Source organism: Macrobrachium nipponense, chromosome 45 (genome assembly GCF_015104395.2).
Source record: "Macrobrachium nipponense isolate FS-2020 chromosome 45, ASM1510439v2, whole genome shotgun sequence".
In the NCBI taxonomy this organism is placed as follows: Eukaryota; Metazoa; Arthropoda; class Malacostraca; order Decapoda; family Palaemonidae; genus Macrobrachium; species Macrobrachium nipponense.
This window is the reverse complement of record NC_061105.1, coordinates 5664028-5676813: the sequence shown is the minus strand read 5'-3', so window position 1 is coordinate 5676813 and position 12786 is coordinate 5664028. Positions and strand designations below refer to the sequence as shown.

Below are 12786 nucleotides of genomic sequence, written 5' to 3'. Positions count from 1 at the left end.
ATAAATGTATTAAAATTCAAGGAAAATAGTCTAGGGTAGTAACCTTTATCAAAGAGAATTCTGTTTGAACAGAAAATATTGTACCAGTCATATTTTTAAAGCTATATTCCCGTGGACTTTTTTTTTGTAAGGCACACTTTTTCATTAATAACTCGTGAAGAAAAAAATGTGATTTTTTTTTTACCTTTGCTTTTTATCAGCTAGAAAAAAAAATTACTCGTAACAGAGCTTATTCCGTGTGGGCTTACAGGATTGCGACACTGAGTAACAAAAAAACAGAATTAAAAAGTTCAGTGCAGCTATAACTCTGAGAACGGATATATACAAGTTTTTTTATTTGCTTTCAAACTACACGTCATGGCCGAAGAGAACTTTTTTTTTTTTCTTTTTGGTAAATTTGACATTGTCGATGATCAGAATATGTTAAAAGCTTCATTACCTGGTACATATATGGAGAAAAACTAAAGGAACATAGAATTCGTTTAAGTAAAGGCCTTTTAATTTTGACCAAAGGAACACAGAATTTGTTTAAGCAAAGGCCTTTTAATTGTGACCAAAGGAACACAGAATTTGTCTAAGTAAAGGCCTTTTAATTATGACCAAAGGAACACAGAATTCGTTTAAGCAAAGGCCTTTTAATTATGACCAAAGGAACACAGAATTTGCCTAAGTAAAGGCCTTTTAATTGTGACCAAAGGAACACAGAATTTGTTTTTAATAAAGGCAATTGTGACCAAAGGAACACAGAATTGTTTAAGTAGGCCTTTTTAATTGTGACCAAAGGAACACAGAATTTGTTTAAGTAAAGGCCTTTTAATTGTGACCAAAGGAACACAGAATTTGTTTAAGTAAAGGCCTTGTAATTGTGACCAAAGGAACACAGAATTTGTTTAAGTAAAGGCCTTGTAATTGTGACCAAAGGAACACTGAATTCGTAAAAGGTTTTTAAGGTCTTGGTTTTTTTTAATTGTGGACCAAAGGAACACAGAATTTGTTTAAGTAAAGGCCTTTTAAATTGTACCAAAGGAAACACAAAAGAATGGTTTAAGTTTAAGAAACCGTTGTAAATGGGGGGGGGGGAACAAAGAAACACCAAAGAGTTTGAAGAAAGGTCTTGTAATTGTTGGACCAACAAGAACACAAGAATTTTGTTTTAAGTAAAGCCTTTTAATGTGAACAAAGGAAACCACAGAATTGTTTAAGTAAAGGCCTTGTAAGTGACCAAAGGAACACAGAATTGTTTAATTAAAGGCCCAATTTTAATTGTGACCAAAGGCTTTGTAAATTGGTGACAAAGGACACGAATTTGCAAAGTAAGCCTAGTTTTAAGGTTTTTATTGTGACCAAAGGGAACACAGAATTTGTTTAAAGTAAAGGCTTTTAATGTGACCAACAGGAACACAGAATTTGTTTAAGAACCAAAGGCCTTTTTTTAAGTAAATGTGACCAAAACGGAACACAGAATTTTTGTTTAAGTAAAAGGGCCTTTGCAATTGTGGACCAAAGGAACACGAATTTGTTTAAGTTAAAAGGCCAACCAAGGCCTTTTAATTTGTTGTTTTAGGCCCTTGGTTTTAAAATTGTGGCCAACCAGGAACACAGAATTGTTTAAGTAAAGGTCTTGAATTTTTTGGAACCAAAGGAAACAACAAAAGGAATGTACGTTTAAAGTCCTTTCAATGGTTGAACCAAGGACAAGAAATTTGTTTAAGTAAAGGCAATGGTTAATTTGTGACCAAAGGAACACAGAAACTTGTAAAGAAAGGCTGGCCTTTTAATTATGACCAAAGGAAAACAAAACAGGAAATTTGCCCTAAGTAAAGGGCCTTTTGAATTGTGAACCAAAAAGGAACACAGAATTTGTTTAAGTAAAGGCCTTTTAATTGTGACCAAAGGAACACAGAATTTGTTTAAGTAAAGGCCTTTTAATTGTGACCAAAGGAACACAGAATTTGTTTAAGTAAAGGCCTTGTAATTGTGACCAAAGGAACACAGAATTCGTTTAAGTAAAGGTCTTTTAATTGTGAACAAAGGAACACACAAACATGCAAATACTCTTATGCACACGGTATAGAAATGACAGGTATATACATAATCCCATGCGCCTGTTCGGTGTATTTTTAGGTAGGCGACCATAATCTGTGACGTCACGCAAACCGACAATTTACTGATTTAAACATAGGGATCTAATGGTCTTTGTTACACTTTGAAATGCCATTTAATCAATATACCCCCATAGATTCAAGCGATGAATGCGAATTTGGACATTAAGAAATATTGTAGTTCATGTGGATAATGATATTGGAGGAATCGAATAGGGGAAATGTTGCGCAAATAAGTTTTTTTTTTTTTTTTTTTTTTTTTAGTTATAGAGACTGACGGGATCCTGGAGACTGAGGTAACGGTTTTTTTTTTCACGGTTTTTCGAAATTTATCTGTCTTGTCCTTGTGTGCATTTGGAAGCTCATTGTTTTCAAGTCGATTTCCTTTCGTGAGGTTAAATTTACACGATTAAATTTTATGATAAAATTGGAGTCCACAATTTTATCACAAAAATGAAGCCATGCAAAGTTAACAAAATACATGAACTCGCGCAAACTGACAACTCAAAAAAGGCAATCAACTTGAAAACAATTGGTAATGAGCCTTCCAAATGCGCACAAGGCCAAGAAACAGTGAAGTCTCAAAAAACCGTGGAAAAACCCATGACTCAGTCTTCAGGATCCGCCAGTCTCTAAAAGTATCACACACAAAACAAACCTTATTTGTTCTACATTTCGTCTATTCGATTCTTCCAATAACGACATGCACACGAACTACAATATTTCATAATATCCAAAATCGCATTCATCGCTTCAATCTATAGAGGGATATCTATTATATTGCATTTCAAAGTGTAACAAAGCGCAATTATATCCCTATGTTTCCATCAGTAAATTCAGTCCATTATCGCTTCGAGCGGTTTGGGTGACGTCACAAAATCGCGCATGCGCGGGACTACCTTATCATTACTTCTTCTTCTTTGCCTTCAGCTATTCCCATTTCAATATGGGGGTCGCTGTTTCTAGTCAGCCTTCTCCATCTTCCTCTTCCTTATCATTACTATATCGTGCATATGCCAACGAAAGCGAATTCATACGCACACACACACAAAAACACACCATACAGGTGACTTAAATACCAATGTAACCCACAAAAAGATGGCGCTATTGTTAGGCGAGGGATCTCTGGAGTACAAGAGAGTGAAGTGAATTCTGCTGATCGGATTAGACTATAACATTTAGGCCGCAGTCCGAGCGCTGGGACCTACGAGGTCATTCAGCGCTGAAAGGGAAATTGACAGTAGAATGGTTTGAAAGGTGTAACAGGAGGAAAACCTCAAAGCAGTTGCACTATGAATCAACTGTTACAAGAGTGTGGAAAATAAGATGGAAGAAAGAGAATATGAACGGAGGTACAGTAGAATGGATGTAATGGGTTGCAAAAAACCGTAAGTAAGGCCTGCAGTGCACTAACCGCCCTACGTAGGGGATTAAGTTGTAATATTATTGGAATGGGACTTGATTTTCAGAAATGCATCATAGTTTATGAGGAACAATATGAATGATAAATATGATTTAACAAGACGTGATCCGACCTCCAGCTTACTCGGACTTGTGCAAAATTTTCCCCCGATGGTAAGCTGTAAACATTATATCCCTAACTTTTAACGTGAATTCAAACATGTTAAAATCTAGGGTCAAATAGAGCCTTGTTTCACCAACGAAAATTAAAATAAATCTAGTGTAACATGCACATTATTCATTTTTTTACATTTTCATTCTAATAAATAAATCCTGAATATCCTATTTTAAAATTCCTGCGTCTTTAACTCAATGCGAAACACATTTTTCCAGTCCTTTTTAGGCTCTTCATAGACCTTTCCTACCCCCCAATATGGAAAACAACAGCAAGAACAACAACAACAACAAAGTAGCTTGTAGGCTTACTCCCCGAGTAAGGAAGACCTGCAAAGTTTTGAAAAGATTTTACGGGAGAAAGGTTGGGGGAAGAATGGCTCTCATATACAGCAATTGGTTGATAGTCGACTGTTGTGAGTAGCCGGAAATAGTCACAGGGAAAAAAGTCGCAACTTTGGCCAGGAAAAAAGTAATTAATTTATGTTGGCCAGTAATAAAGCCAGAGGATTTTAAAAATTCATAATATTTCTTGGGGTTCATTGTCTTTATTATATATGATTATATATAATTGTAGTCTTGTTCATGTTTTTACGTTCTAACCTGCTCAGGGGGGTGGGGGGACGATAGCCGCTGGGACAAAGATGGCGTATCAAGCCAAGTAAAGCTATAGATAGATACGACTATTCCGTTTACTTACCACAAACAAGAAAATGTCTGCAGTAAACATAAAAAAACACTAACAGCAACAACTAAGAATGCGAAGCGATAGTTATCACTAATACTCTAAATAAAAAAAATATAGCACTAGTACTAACCAACAATCCACTTGACTGCAGGTGACATCCGCATCTTAGCCGCCATTTCTTCCTTCCTTCCCCTATAAAGACCCCTGCCAGACCTACCCCACCCACCTGCTTCTGGAATGGTCAGTGAGACTCTCAGGGTTACACGCCAGGATAGCTTGGTTGTGCCGCGATAGTCCGCTTCAGGACCTTAGTCCCATCAGTAGTGTGTCATGGTACTATAGTGCAAGGATCGAGACTAGCAGTGTTCTCCTGAGTAACATACCATCATACAAGGTAGGGTTAGTCTCTAAGTGAACGTTTCTAAGCTTGGAGACTTAATATTTTCATCGATGGAACCACTGTACTATGTTTCCTCAGTTCATAAGCTAATTATTATTCAGAATAAGCAACCATTCACGTCGAGGATCGCAATTTGCAAAGCCTGGTTCTCGTTTAAGATACTCGTAGGACTATGTGAACGAAGCGTATCCGAACTCTATTTCAAAAACAGCTGTTTCGTAGTACATCGTCAACCGGAGATTATTAGATGTCTTACGTTGCTTGAAATCATACTGGTCCCCAGTAATTTTTTTTTCATTATATTTACTTGTTTCCTGGTTCTAAAGGCAATTATTTTTCTGGAAGCAAACTTATGCAAAGGCACCTGACCAACAGATCGAATTTCAAATAACTTGCGTCGACCAAAGCGTCCGTAGACCATAATTGATGTCAAAGTAACAATTGTCTTGCAGTCAAAGTCATTTTTTTTAAGTTATTCTTTTTTTTCGTTAATTTTTTCCATGGTTTTTATCACCTTTTTTTATATTAGCTTGCAACGTGACTCATCATTATTTCTTAAGGTTGAGAAAAAATCTGGCGCGTAAAAAAGTGATTGGTGGTTTGGGCGAACTCACAGTCTTCAGTTTTGTCGGTTCGCGTTTCGACACTTCTGATAACAGGCCTCTCTCTCTCTCTCTCTCTCTCTCTCTCTCTCTCTCTCTCTCTGTGTGTAGCTGTGATTGGTAACAGTCGACTAACATCCAGGGATCGAACTTAGGTCTACTCGGTCGTGATCTTGCGTTGGCCTAATATAAAAGCAACCAATCAGTGGCCCCACCCTCCGCTATTCGTCACAGAAAAAAAAGAAAGAAAGCAGGATCTCACAGTGACCAGTTTCATTTCCTGCCAATGAGTGACGTAAATCGAGCAGAACTTCATTCTTTTGCCATCTCAGCTTCTAATATTGTTTTAATTTCTTTTTAATTTATGGGAAGGCCGTTGGAATTAACCGCTTTATCATAAGTCCTGCGCGGTCGATGGCATAGTTTGGGGAGATTGAATGTGTGTGTGTGTGTGCATGTGTGTTGTAATTTACTCAAACATTTGTATTACATTTTGGGTCAAGGTTGCAAAGCATCGCCATACCACCTTCGAATAGTCGCAGCGCAGATCTAGCGAATGAGTCACTGTGCCGATAATAGATATATATATATATATATATATATATATATATATAAGGATATATAATATATATATATAGTATATATATATATATACATATATATACTATATATATATATATACATAGTACTTTATCAACATTTTTTTAAAAGGAAGTCGTATCAGAAGGGTGAAGCCTCTTGGTTTCTCGCTGTCTTTGGAAGTGTGGAGCGAGTGATCCAGGGACTTCGTCGAAATGGCAACAGCGCTGCCCTACGAAGTCGCACCCACTGATTGGATTAAATTTTCTAAGATATATATGTGTGTGTTCGTGTGTGTACAATATTCATTCGCATCGCAACTACAGTGCGCACACCCGAGTAAACATGCAGTAATGGCACTGCAGCCTCTGATCTAAACACCGATCGCAGACGCCGTGCAGACAACATTTAGAATTCCTCGGGCTGGCTGGAACTTGTCCTTCCCATAGACCAGCAGCATGTATAATAGGAAGGGCAGGAATGCGATGACTTGGTGTGTCCGAAACGCGCAAATATAGCAAAGGTGGAAGTTTTTGTGCACAAGATGATCGGGTGTGCCTGTGGTGTATTCATCTTACAATCTGCCACACCAACTTTGGAAAAAAAAAATTTCCACACTCTTTTTGCTAAGGATTTATGGTCAAATGTATTATTTTCTTATATCGCGTGATTCATTGACCTTTATTCTCGGTCATTTGCATATTTATATGTCCCTAATAGGATTTGATCGCCCAGGCGCTAGTACTAATCTCGGCTTAACGCATTTGACCACCTAGGGGCTAGTACTAAACACGACGAGACAGTACTGGTGAATCACTGTTTCGCCGTGTTTAGTACTAGAGCCCTTGGACTTGGAGGTCAAATGTAACATACATGTTCGTATAATAATGAGTGAATATAGAACCACCAATTTATGAAGTATATACCAGAAGTTGGTCGAGTGATATCTTGATTGATACATAGAATGCAGACTATAACAGAGTGACAGCTTAGTGTCCCGCCTAATTAAGGCGATTTAAATCTATTAGAATTTATTTCCCTGTTGACTTGTTATCAGAAAAGTAAAGGAAAGCAAATATTTTATACGATATACGTTAAGGGGCCCCATATACTGAACGATTGTACGAACGACTGTCTGAACGGTTGTCGTTATCGACACACACACACACACCACTCAAACAGTATGAACGATCTCCGCACTAATTTCAGTCAGAACAAAGATTTTGTCACGAGAAGACATGGCATATCATCTCTAGAAGAGACGTGCGCTATAGCGTTATATCGCAGACAAACATAGTACATTGAACGACCTGTGTATGACAGACTTCTAAGTCGCAAGCCAGCTACCTCGTCGTGACAGATTCCCGCTGAGACTTTCAGACCATGAAACTCCGCCCACTTTTGCATTCAGACAAGTTCATACAGTGTTTTTGCGAACGATACAGACGATCGTTCATACAATCGTTCACTGTACAGGCCCTTGAAACACAATGTTTTTGCGAACGATAGACATATTCGTTCAGTGTATGGGGCCCTTAAACAATGTTTTTTTGCGAACGATACAGACAATCGTTCAGTGTATGGGACCTTAAAACACAGTGTTTTTGCGAACGATACAGACAATCGTTCAGTGTATGGGGGCCCCTTTTAACAATGTTTTTGCGAACGATACAGACAATCGTTCATACAATCGTTCAGTGTATGGGGCCCTTTATAGAGTCTACCGATTGTTGACTGTATATGTGGTGCGGAAATGTGGCAACAATGCGTTGAGCGGAGTAACCAGTACTGTGTGATGAGGTCCAAGACGAGTCCTGTGCTTGAGCTTAAGCGGAGTGAAAAGGTAGTGACGTGAGCGCCGATTTTCAATCATTTTGTGACTGTGATGTAAACTGCTGTCACATTCAGTGGCTTCTCGAATGTTTGAAACTCATGTCTGGCATAGAGTCACAAAAATAGGCATATAGTTCCTTGAAAATTCTGGATTCTAAGGTAGGCCTAGTGGGTGTAAAGTAAGTGATATATTGTTGACTACTGAGAGGGGATTACACTAGGCCTATATTCTTTATATAATTTGCTTTGCTTTTCCAAATTCAAACCCACAGTAACTCTTTGGCTTTTTATGCCAACCCTATCAGTGAGTGACAAATGATGTGGGTTTCGTTTCAAGTTATTTCTAGAATAATGGCTGGCAGTATTTTCAACGTTATGTGAAAAGCTTCTTAATGCCCAATTATGAGAAAACCAGATTGATTCGTTGCCCATTCTGGTCTTTTCTGCCAAATCTGGTGAAGGTGAACACAAACCAGTTTGTGGTACGTGACGTGAGAGAGAAAACAAACGATGAAAGAGCGCCTGATGTATGTTTGTTTGTGGGTGATACGTGCGTCGTCTGAGAACCACAACACGATGACTTTTCATAGGAAGATCGAGAGAAATGCTGAGTAACAAGACCCGGAGGCATTAGATAATAATTTTGTAATAAGACTACTGTTTTTTTTTCAACTTACAATGAAAACTTATAAAACTTACTATAGATAATGTAAATACTTAATAGGAGCTGTATAATTATATACTAGTATACTTAAAGAAGTATATGATATACATGGACTTATAAGTAGTAATACATTCTTTAGTACGAGACTATCATACTGTAAATACTTAAATAGGTGTTGAACAACTATATATCATATACATAAAGAAGTATATGATATACATGGACTTTATATAAGTAGTTATGCATTCTTTAGTACGAGACTATCATAATGTAAATACTTAAACAGGAGCTGAACAGTATACTTAAAGGAGTATATGATATACATGGACTTTTTATAAGTAGTTATGCATTCTTTAGTACGAGGCTATCATACTGTAAATACTAAAACAGGGGCTGAACAATTATATACCAGTACACTTAAAGAAGTATATGATATGCATGCACTTATTATAAGTAGTTATGCATTCTTTAGTACGAGACCATCATAAAGTAAATACTTAAACAGGGGCTGAACAATTATATACCAGTATACTTAAAGGAGTATATGATATACATGGACTTTTTATAAGTAGTTATGCATTCTTTAGTACGAGACTATCATAAAGTAAATACTTAAATAGGTGCTGAACAATTATATACCAGTATATTTAAAGGAGTATATGATATACATGGACTTTTTACAAGTAGTTATGCATTCTTTAGTACGAGACCATCATAAAGTAAATACTTAAACAGGTCCTGAACAATTATATACCAGTATACTTAAGGAAGTATATGATATACATGGACTTATAAGTAGTTATGCATTCTTTAGTACGAGTCTATCATCAAGGTCATTACAATATAACGAACTCTTGAGAGTACATATTTTGTCCTGGGCTCACTCGCGTTTGTGACTGAGTATATGTGCAGATTTTTAGCTCCTACGCGATGTCGGTCTAGTTCATTGTGTCCCCCGGTTTATGATCGCTTTTATAGCAACGTTGATATATGTGCACCTTGTTTTATAGCTAAATAAAAGAGAGGCGTCTCTTTTACCTTTTTTTTTTAACAGCAATCTCTCTCTCTCTCTCTCTCTCTCTCTCTCTCTCTCTCTCTCTCTCTCTCTCTCTCTTAAAAGTGAAAGGGTTCTCTTCATTTTCCACGGTTTCACCCTTTTTTTTTTTATTGTTGCGTTAAAATTTGGTATAGATCATTAAATGCAGCGATGTTTGAGCAACATTGAAATGATGGATTACGAATCATAAAGTGCAGGATGCGCAGTTGCCACCTAGATGGGAGCTTATAGTAAAGCAACTGTTTCTAAATAAAAGTAAAAAAAAAAAATAAACAAAAGATTACCGTTTCGTTCTGAAATATTCGTGTTGTTCCGGCGATTCCGCTGTAAAACTCGTCATGTGTAGTAGTCCTGGTTTCATGCAGAAATTCATATAACCGTAGATTTTGTTTTAAGTAATTAAAGCAAATTTAAGTAATTAAGGCAAACTTCAAACATATCCAACCTTACTTTCAGCACTGGATGACCTCCCAGGTCCCAGCGCTTGGCCTTTGCTCTAAAATTTTACGTTAAAATTAGATTTAACAGCTTCAGCCTGACTTGCTTAGGAGGTTTGTGGCAAGTTCCCCACCTCTGCTGGTGTTTGCAAATTCGCATGAATGAATTAGTGGAATCCTGCCTTCGGTCTCTTCAACAACCTTTTCATGGTGTTAGATTCCCCATCACGTCGGTAGTCCAAGGACAGGAGAATAATTTTCTCTCTCCTCTCTCTCTCTCTCTCTCTCTCTCTCTCTCTCTCTCCTTTCCCTGTGGTCAAGGCCACTTCTCAGGGGCGTCTAGAGCTGTTCCTGGCATTCCTTTCTCTCAGTAATTAAACACTGTAGAAGTTGGAGGGGGTTCTCTCACACTTTCTCGGACTTTCTCTTTTGTGTGTGTATATATATTCTTTTGTATATATATATATACAAAAGAATATATATACACACACAAAAGAGAAAGTGTGAGAGAACCCCCTCCAACTTCTAGTGTTTAATTACTGAATAGATATCTGTGCTATAGTTATACCATCCAGTTTAAATGAGGTCTTGTTATTAACTGGGTTAGTGCACAGAACAATTGTGTGTGTGATACAGTTTTAATATATATATATATATATATATATATATATATATATATATATAATATATATATATATATAACTGAACTGAATCAGGAAACTTTGGAGCGTGATGAATATATGTACATAGAAGCAAAATCCACAGGTTTAAGTTAAACAATGGAGTACCGCTGCAAGGCCTTTCGAATCTCGTCCTTTATTCTGAGTCTGCTAGAAAGGACGAGAAGTCGAAAGGCCTTGCAGTGGTACTCCATTGTTTCACTTACCTCGAGGAATTTGCCTTTATTTACAGTATTCATCACGTTCCTGATTTTCGTGATTCAGTTATATATATATGTATATATATATATTATATATATATATATATATGTATATATATACATATATATATATATATATATATATATAGATATATATATATATATATATACACATTCAATATTTCAAATAGAAAAAAAATAAAAATAAAAACAATCACCACTGCATTAGATTTATATAAGACATATATGAATTTTTTTTTTAAGCAGTTGATTATCTCATCTTGAATCCAACTCAACTTTGGACCACTAAATCGACCAAAGTCCGAAAAGGGGCGCCTTCGCTGACGGGCTAATGGGCGTGAGCAGGAGTCTCCCCTGTGGTTTCCTCCTCCTCCTCCTCCTCCGAGGGCGACTTTAAAAAAATCAATTCCAATCAAGATGCCGAAATTAAAGTCATTGGCGGGGGGGGGTGGGGAACCTTGACGCGAACGGAGGTGTCCACTGCATTTTCTAAATGCAGTGGGCGCTATTGTTTTTATTTTTATTATTGTTTATTTATTGCTGTTGAGAGTTTTTTTTTTTCTATTGAATATTGAAGTTGTAGATAAGTGCGTCTCGCTTGGTAAGTGAGAATGCTCTGATTTATTTATTATTACTTATTACTATTATTTATTTTTTTTTTTTTTTTGCTCTATCACAGTCCTCCAATTCGACTGGGTGGTATTTATAGTGTGGGGTTCCGGGTTGCATCCTGCCTCCTTAGGAGTCCATCACTCTTCTTACTATGTGTGCCGTTTCTAGGATCACACTCTTCTGCATGAGTCCTGGAGCTACTTCAGCCTCTAGTTTTTCTAGATTCCTTTTCAGGGATCTGGGATCGTGCCTAGTGCTCCTATGATTATGGGTACGATTTCCACTGCATATCCCATATCCTTCTTATTTCTATTTTCAGATCTTGATACTTATCCACCATTTTTTCCCCTCTCTTTCTCTTCAACTCTGGTGTCCCATGGTATTGCGACATCAATGAGTGATACTTTCTTCTTGACTTTGTCAATCAACGTCACGTCTGGTCTGTTTGCACGTATCACCCTATCCGTTCTGATACCATAGTCCCAGAGGATCTTTGTGTGATCGTTTTCTATCACTCCCTCAGGTTGGTGCTCGTACCACTTATTACTGCAAGGTAGCTGATGTTTCTTGCACAGGCTCCAGTGGAGGGCTTTTGCCACTGAATCATGCCTCTTTTTGTACTGGTTCTGTGCAAGTGCCGGGCATTCACTTGCTATGTGGTTTATGGTTTCATTTTTCGTATTATTATTATTATTATATTATATTATTACTATTATTATTATTATTATTATTATTATTATTATTATTATTATTATTATTATAAATGTGTTATGAAATTTTGTTAACCAGTATTAAATGTGGATATAAGCTGGTATTATTATTATTATTGTTGTTATCATTATTGTTATTATTATTATATATGTGTTGTTATGAGTTTTTCTTAACAAATGTCAAATTTGTATACAAGTGGCTGTTATTATTATTATTATTATTTTATTATTATTATTATTATTATTATTATAAATGTGTTATTATGAGTTTTTTTTATTAAATATTAAATTTGGATATAAGCTGGTATTATTATTATTATTGATTATTATTATTATTATTATTATTATTATTATTATTTTATTATTATTATTATCACTTGATCTGAATCCTCTCATTGCAAAACTCAATGGCATTTTTTCCTTTCGCTTAAGAGCTTTGGAATTCTGTATTTATTTATTTTTTCTAAATTTTCGTTCTAATAAATAAATCATGAACATCCCGTCCTGAAATTCCTTTTTCAGACCTTTTTAGGCTTTCTTAAACTCGCCTCGCCCCTGCCCCAAATCCCCCCCCCCCCCCCTCAACACAAGATCAACAACAACAACAAGGTAAACTTTGCAGGCTT

The 12786-nt window shown here is 36.5% G+C and overlaps 1 protein-coding gene across 3 annotated transcripts in view; it reads left to right on the top strand.

Annotated features, from left to right (window-relative positions):
* Window positions 1-4651: 4651 nt before the first annotated feature.
* The window catches only part of LOC135214313 (D-beta-hydroxybutyrate dehydrogenase, mitochondrial-like), a 17227-nt gene continuing 9092 nt past the window's right edge, over window positions 4652-12786 (top strand). The window contains exon 1 of one of the 3 annotated variants that reach the window (XM_064248479.1): window positions 4652-4759. The gene's annotated coding sequence lies outside the window, so the exon portion shown is untranslated. The other 2 variants (XM_064248477.1, XM_064248478.1) reach the window with 2 other exon arrangements.